The following is an 8,277-nucleotide window of genomic DNA, read 5'->3' on the forward strand; positions in this document are numbered from 1 at the left end:
CGGCTTGCGCGGTGCACAGGTGTCTCGACGCGTGGATGATGTCTTGAAGGGCTGGATGCAGGGCTACTCGCCGGAGTCGTCCCAATCATTAGGCGAGGATGCGATACCCAGCACCTCCACCAGTGTCACGGCTCACTGGAGACAAGAGCGAAGAGCGGTATTTAATTGAGGCAATGAGGACAAAGCGCTCAGTTCAAAACTTCGTCTTCTCTAGCACCTCGCTTGCAAGCTCGAGGTCGTCGTCTTTGTCGTCAGCGTGGTTGGGCACAGATAGCGTCGCGGCAATATATATGAGTGGGCACCGCGAAACGGCTACGACCATGCCGCTGACCAAGAAATTTGTGCTCGCTGTGCAGTTTTTTCTGCTGGCGATCGCCGATACAACTTCACGCGGCGTGAGTCGAGGACACTTCGAGATCAACGCAAATCTTGACACATGGCGGCATTCAAGATCATCACTCAAGCAAGGCATGCTGGACACACCCCTTCAAGATATACACATGTTCGTGACGTCATGCGCGACGGACAGTATAAAACCATGACCACAGGATTTCTTCACTAGTGGGCACGGCGAAACGGCTGCGACCATGCCGCTGACCAAGAAATTTCTCGCTGTGCAGGTCAGTTGTTCATTCTGTAAAGTTAGATGCGAAGATGAGTTTTTCTTACTGGTTTTGCCATGCCCAAGCGTTTGTTTGAGTATTGCCCATGACTGTTACGTAGTTCTTACAATTTTGCTATGTGGTGACGTTGAATCCAACCCAGGAGCCACTACAGCTGAAATGCTTCAAAATGTTCTGAGAGGGCAAGCCGATATCCGCGCTGATGTTGCTGAGATGAAAACGAAGTTTAGCGAGTGTGAGCAACTCATTCGTGATCTCAACTCGCGTCTGCGTTCACTAGAACAACTTATGAAACAATCAAGAGAAAACTCTCCGATAATTACAGCGCTTCATTCATCGTCTGTGTCCCTTCGGAATACGGTCACCTTGCAGACCAGATAGCTTCTCGACCTCGAAGATCGCAGTCGAAGGTCGAACATTATTGTTTATGGAATTTTTGAAGATAGCGAAGAAAGCGACGCATATTTAAGAAAAAGTGTTCTTAACGACGTTTTTGAGGGAAAACGCGGAATTAAATGTACATATATAGCCCGTATTCACCGTCTGGGCCGCCATTGAGGCAACCGCCCAGTAATTGCTTATTTCTAAGATTACAATGAAAAACAAGCTGTCATTCAAAATGTGAACAAGCTTAACGGAACAAATATTTTCACCCAAAATGACTACAGCCCGGAAACACTGCGCGTGCGTAAACTTCTTTGGGAGAGCGCTACCCGCAGGGGCGTCTGCGTCAGCCGGCGTTTGGTATGTTGCGACACCACGTACCCGAGCACACGAGGGTTGGACCCTCCAGCGTCTAACCGTGCGCGGCTTAGCCGTGTCCGGGAAAGGGGGATCCTCGGGGTTGAGCTGATGCCGAGTGTTTGGACATTTAAGGCCCCTCGGCGGAGGCATCACACCCCTTTGACCTCGTCTTCACGTAGAGGGCACCCCGGACTGACCCACCCGGGGAAAATCGGTAGTTGCCTCTTCCCGTCTGTCTCTCCAATCTTCGTCTTTCTCTCTCATCTTTTTACCTTTCCTTTCTTTGACTCTCTTCTGTATTACTTCCGATCTTCGTGGCAGCGAGGGTTAACTCTGTGTGAGTAGCCAACCTAGGTTATTTCATATGCTGTTATAGTGGTGACGTACGGCTGACGTCTGCAGGACCTGTGTTTACAGGCCCTGCAGCATCCCCTTGTTGGGCTCCATGCATGGTGGGTGGCTGGCGTTGCTGCCGAAAAATCCATATATCCTTATGGCTAGTTCCTTCCCATCACTCCCCGATCGCCGTCTGAAACGAGGGTGCACCGAAGACGTGTTCCAGTTCTTTGGACCTCAAAGACAAAACTTCCCACGATTCCATGTAATTCACTCCGAAAAAGCAGAAAAACACGTACGAACAATCTCTCCTTTTCTAGTCTCTAAATCCCTAACTGAGGCTCTTGGGCCAGATTATAAGGCATCGAGGATGGCCAGTGGTGATCTCCTCTTGGAGCTCCATGATCAGAAGAAATACGAAAAGCTGCCTAATCTAGTGTCCTTTGGGGACGTCCAAGTAACTATAACCCCGCACCGCACCATGAACAACACCCGCGGCGTTGTCTCAGACGACGATTTGTTGGAGCTGACTGAAGCTGAACTCTTGGAGGGCTTCAGTGAGAACAATGTCATCAACAATAAACGAATTAACATGAGGCGCGGCGGAATAGAAATCCAGACTAAGCACCTGATACTTACTTTAAATTCAAATGTTCTGCCCGAGTCCATCGAGGCCGGGTACATCAAACTTCGTGTTAGGCCATACGTGCCAAATCCTCTGAGATGTTTCTAGTGCCAGCGATTTGGGCACATTTCACAGCACTGCCAAAGCCGGCACACTTGTGCGTAATGCAGTAATCATGAACACACCTCTGAATCCTGTGAAAACTCCCTTCACTGTGTGAACTGTAATGGGGAGCACGCCGCCTACTCGCGGTCCTGTCCATTCTGGAAGAAAGAAGGTAGAACCCTACTTTGCGCGAACAATTTTTTTCATGTATTCTCTTTTTCCTCGGACCATAAATGAATGGAATGCGTTACCGTTGGAAGCATTTTGTGATGGGGATAATCCTGACTTTTAGAGCTGTGCACCTTTCTGTTTGTGACCACACGGTATAAATTGTGCTGTTTTTCATATTGCGTATTTGTTTGGTTGTGCATTGCACTTTTGCTCTATCCTGTTAACGTTTGATTATAATTATGTATTATGCTGTGTTCTACCATTTCACTACGTTTCCTGTATCATGTTTTGTGTTCTTTGAATTTCTTTTGTCAACTGCTTTTGTAATGCCCCCCTGCTTGGTCATTCGACCGCAGTATGCTGTAAATAAAAAATAAAATAAAAAATACCGTCGGGAGATAAGAAAAAAAAATCACAGCATATCCACGGGGTGAATGATGATGAGTGGGCGAAGCTCCGGAGGGAATCATCGGATCTCCCGCTTAAGGGGACGCTAGCACAAACGCGTTAGAAACGTGCAGTACTCTCTAGTAAGGGGGATCGTCCACAGCGTCTTACGCAGCCATTTACACATGCCGGAACGTGCACCGCGTTTGCCGACGCCATCACATGACTGCTGAGAGAGTATACCCGTATTCATAAACGCTCCTCGACTTGAACTTGACTTGCCAGCGCCTTGAGCAGCGCGTTCGAAACGCGTTGAAGGTAAGGCGGAGAGGCCACAGCGTCTTACACCAGCTTCTTACACGGGCCGTAACGCGCTAGCACAAACGCGTTAGAAACGCGCTAGAAACGCGGCCTTTCGTTAATGTTGGGTATTTATTGCCCTCGTGGTGCGTGTGTCTATGTGCGCTTCGTGACGTAGTGGTTAGCGCCGCGCGTTCGGAAGCGAGGGGTCCCTGGTTCGATTCCGCGCTACGGACACAACTTTCGGAATTTTTTTTCATAAAACGCCGGAAGCGTTCTCCGGAAGCCGGAAGCTGGCTTCCGGAAGCGGAACCGGAAGTGGAAACGGAAGCGGAACCGGAAGTGGAACCGGAAGCGGAAGTCGGCTTCCGGTTACACTATACGTATACATATATATGTATATATGGGTATAGATACATATACGGACACACAACGCCATCTATTGAGCAATTCATAAAACTAGACGTGGCTACCTACTACGACGGGGACGAACGGGTGCCGCTATAAGGAGCTTCGCCCCTAAAATAAAGACACTGACACAATAGCACGACAGTATAAAAAATAGAGAGGGTTAAATTGGATATGACTGTAAAAAATGTCGCAGTTTCACCCGAAAGGCGAAGCATCAATTGCGATAGCAAAGTAGTAGAGGGCTGTACGAAGTAAAGAAAGTAGTTTTATCAGCTGTATCAACTTGGACATGCAGCAGCACCAGCAACGCGCAGAACTGTTGTCAACGCTGTCGCGTTTGCCTGCGTTCCCATCGAACGCGCGCCGCGTTGGTGACTGTTGCCGGTGCCTCTGGGGGCGGCTCGGAGGTTTTCAACGAGATCAGAACGGAAAACTCGTCGAGCAGCGTCGGAAGTCTTTACCACCTTCTCGCCTCGTAACGTTTTTATATAAATACGCATTTCATTCCGCTGCTAAACGTCGCCTCCTCTCCCTCCCTCCCGTCCCCCAGTTCGCGCGACGGAAGAAGTCGCGTTTGCTCTCCGCCGTGCGTTCGCTCTCCGTGAAAGCGCGCTTTCCTCGCGCACTTTCGCACATATAGTATACGGCGCGCGGCAACGATTTCATCGCCGTTGGACTCTATACGGAACCTCACGGCGACGGCGACGCTGACGGAAGAAATCCGCTTGGAGTGTCCATATAATTGCTATCGCAATAAAAGTACCAATGAATATACATGCAAATAAAAAAGAAATAAATCTGTGTTGGGGTTACGAACAGCCGTGACCTAACCATGTGTAAGACCGCAAGCAATATTATTAACTATGAATAAATAAATATTTAAGGGCCGCTGGTTTTATTTGTGTCATTGTGTAAGGAATAGGTTTAGGAGCTCCCTTCTAAATATTTATAAATTTTGGTTGCGATAAGATGCGATAATATTTTCTGTCTATTATAGAGCATAAGTTTGAGTGTAGAGTATCAAGTTTAATTTCATCGTAATGATCTGACAGGTTAAAATGATGTTCCACTGCTTTGGGAAGTTTCTGGGTCATGTCTGCGCAATTCGCGTTTCATTTAACATGCAGTGGCTTTAACATGCATTGGAATTTAACATGAATTTAACCGCGCCACTGATTTTTCGTTTTGCAACGTCAATTAGCATAAACCAATTGCCTAACTTTTTAAATAGTGGCTTCATCAAGAAACTGCCGTTTCGCTCGTGATAACTAGGTTTACAAGAGTTCTTCAGCCATTTAATTTTTCGGATGCAATTTATTGTCGCGTTCCCTTCCAGTTTACTTGCATATTCGCCTAGGATATGTTGTCTTATTGATAGATTTCCTGCCTGATAAGTTAATGTGGTTCAAAAATATGCTAGGCGCGGTCGTCTTTTTCTCACGTATTTTGGACAACCAACATTCACTTTCACCTTTAATCTTTGCTTGCACCAGTATTTGAACCATAGATTTTTTTCTCCGGGTATATTTCCCGTTTTCTGTCTACTTCTACCTGCGGCAACAGCGCTTTTTTTTTTTTGGCCTACCCATGCTGTCCTGATGCTTTCTGTCATTCATCGATCGCTTCCTGGATCGCCCGGTTGCACCTGCCCTCTCGGTTTCCTTTTCCTTTTCCAAAAAAACGTTTTGCTTCTCTTTCCCTATTTTTGTCGTTATTACACTTAGAAACTCACTATATTACCACTCTGTGCTTGGCCGTTTGCCAAGTTTTTTTCGACTCTTGTGACTATATTTGTTATTTGTTCAGCGTTAAAATTTGGACTCCTTGCTCTTTTTCCCAGTTATATATCCCATTTTCAAAATGATATGTTTATGGTCGCACCTATGTTCCTATAGCCTTCCTCGCCAATGGTTATTTTACTCAAATTCCTTCTGTCACTAGACAGTAAACTATAGTCGATTGCCTATTTCCGACTTACCATGTCATCTGGCCATCACATTTAGGCCCCGCCCCGTCTTCACTGTAACGAGGGTGCGTTGCTCACAAAGGCCTAGCATTAACTTCCCGTTATGGTTGCTATAAACATTAACATCCTGTATGTACGCATTCATGTCACCTAAGCAGATAAATTCGGCCTTATTTCCGAAATCTTTAATATCAACACTTTGGCATTCCGCTAGCTGTTTATTCTTCTGTTTGCAATTTTTCCCGCAAATATAAGCCCAGCCAAGTTTTCTTACCACTCACTCTGCCTCGTAACCAAATGTGCTCTTCACATTTCAATTTGACACATTGAAGCGATGTGTCTTCGTCTCCTCTGTCGTCCTGCGTGCTTCTTTGCACTTTACCTCAGCTTATGCTTTAACAGCGCCGAAAGGTGAGCGAGTTGGTACGGGTTCATCGTTTTTAACAAACTTCGTGGTAGGACGGGGCACTAGGAAAGAAGTGAGACAGACGAGCGCATTTATACTTTAAATTTACTTTTCCCCATTTGACTTCCTGATGTATGAGTATTCCGACTCCTCAACGCTTTCTTTCCGATTTAGCTGTGTTGCATCCTTCCCAAACATAATTCTCAATCACTGCTGGCTCTTCTAAGTCTCTAAGGTGTGTTTTTAGCATTAGCTGTAATGGCCAGGACTGTGTAGAGAACAGTGACACCGTAAGCTAGTAACACGTCCGTAATTGGCGTCACAAAGTAGTCTACATCTGGAACAGCTGGCAAAAATGACAAATTTACATGCGTCACGGTCTTGAACGGTAGGCGAACAAAATCAAGTTGGTGATTAAGGTCAGAAAGTCGAGGCAGTTCAAGGCAGAGCACACCGGTGGAGCAATCGATCAGTGCGTAATGAGCAGAAAGAAAATCGAATTCATCGGTCATGCGGGCATTATGCAAGGACGGTAAGAATTATCACTTGGTGACCTGCAACCGTAACTAGTGCAGCGCACATCCCAAGGATAGCCACTGTCCCACCGTCAGCGACGCGTACCTTCCACGACGCGTGGTCGTGGCAGGTGCGCGAACTTTCAACAGACGTCGGCAGCACTGGCACTCAATATAGAAGGATGCCCTGGTGTCAATAAAAGCGCTGACAGGGAGGTCTTCGTGGAGGTCAAGAGTGTTCCGCTGGGCGCGCAAGGACAGTAGAGGATTTGGGGAACAGGTGGACAGTGCAGCTTCACCTCCGAAAGCCGCGTAGTCTTCTACTTTTCCGGCGTTAAGCGGCTATTGTAGGACAGGCGAGGGAGAGCGGCTGCACGTAGGTGAGCGAGATGAACGACCGTGGGCCGGATGCGACCGGGTTGCGAAGGGCTCGAAATGGAGCGGAGTACATCGAGCAGTGCTGCAGGTATAAGGAAAAAGAAATTGGCAAGGTGGCCGAGAGGAAGAAGAAGCCGGAGCGAGCGGACGCACCTCACGTCGGCTCCCTATTCCACGAATGTTTTTGTAGTGCATATCTCCCAAAACCACCCAAAAGTGCACACCAACGGACTCAGCTTGTTCCCAGGAACAAGTGGATACCAAAAACCAGGTGGAATTCCCATTTTCAAGCCTCTACGACATTTTCTTGGCCGGGCCTCGTGGCGGGACAGCCGCGAGGTCGCGCTTCCTCAACAATTACCGATCATGCTCCCAACAATGAAAGTCACCGTAGAGGGCCAACGCATACCCCAGGGATATAAGCAAGGGATGGAAGGAGGTCAGGCACAGAAGATCAGACCGGCAAACCTCACAACATCGCGAGAGCACCTTGTCGCCGACGCGGCCTGACAAGCACACTGATAACCCCTGGAAAGGAAGGCTAGAGCAGATACGCAAGGCAAGCAGGATGTCACATTTGCCAAGACGGGATTACAAGGTTGTGATCACACCACGTGGAGCACTCAAAATATCCGAACACGGTATAGTTCACCTAACAGCGGCGGTACAAGACGCGGCAGACATCCCTCGAGACGAAAGGGAGGAGTATATCGTCTGCCCCAACAATTTTCAAAATATCCTAATCGTCAGTACATCCGATCAAGATTATGCCAACAAATATCAGGAACTAGCACGTATCAAGATTTCTGCATATTCGTCTTGAACCCCACTTACATATATATATAGATATATGTATATATATATGACGCAGAGAATGAGACACAGAGACAGCACCCATTCCTGGGCCGGCTGTTCTATATTCTGCCTCCTCGTCTTCTTCCCGCAGTCCGAGCGCCCGAGCCTAGGTGCGTCTTTTAGGGGCGAAGCTCCTTATGGCGGCACCCGTTCCGTCCCCGTCATCGTAGTAGTAGTGTGTAACCAGTAGTGTGTAACCAGTCTGAGAAAAATGAGAGAAAAAATTCCGAAGTTGTGTCCGTAGCGCGGAATCGAACCAGGGACCCCTCGCTTCCGAGCGCGCGGCGTTAGCCCACTACGCCACGAAGCGGACATGGATACACGCACCACGATGGCAATAAATACCCAACATTAACGAAAGGCCGCGTTTATAGCGCGTTTCTAACGCGTTTGTGCTAGCGCGTTACGGCCCGTGTAAGAAGCTGGTGTAAGACGCTGTGGCCTCTCCGCCTTAC

Source organism: Dermacentor silvarum, chromosome 10 (assembly GCF_013339745.2).
Source record: "Dermacentor silvarum isolate Dsil-2018 chromosome 10, BIME_Dsil_1.4, whole genome shotgun sequence".
Classification (NCBI taxonomy): domain Eukaryota; kingdom Metazoa; phylum Arthropoda; class Arachnida; order Ixodida; family Ixodidae; genus Dermacentor; species Dermacentor silvarum.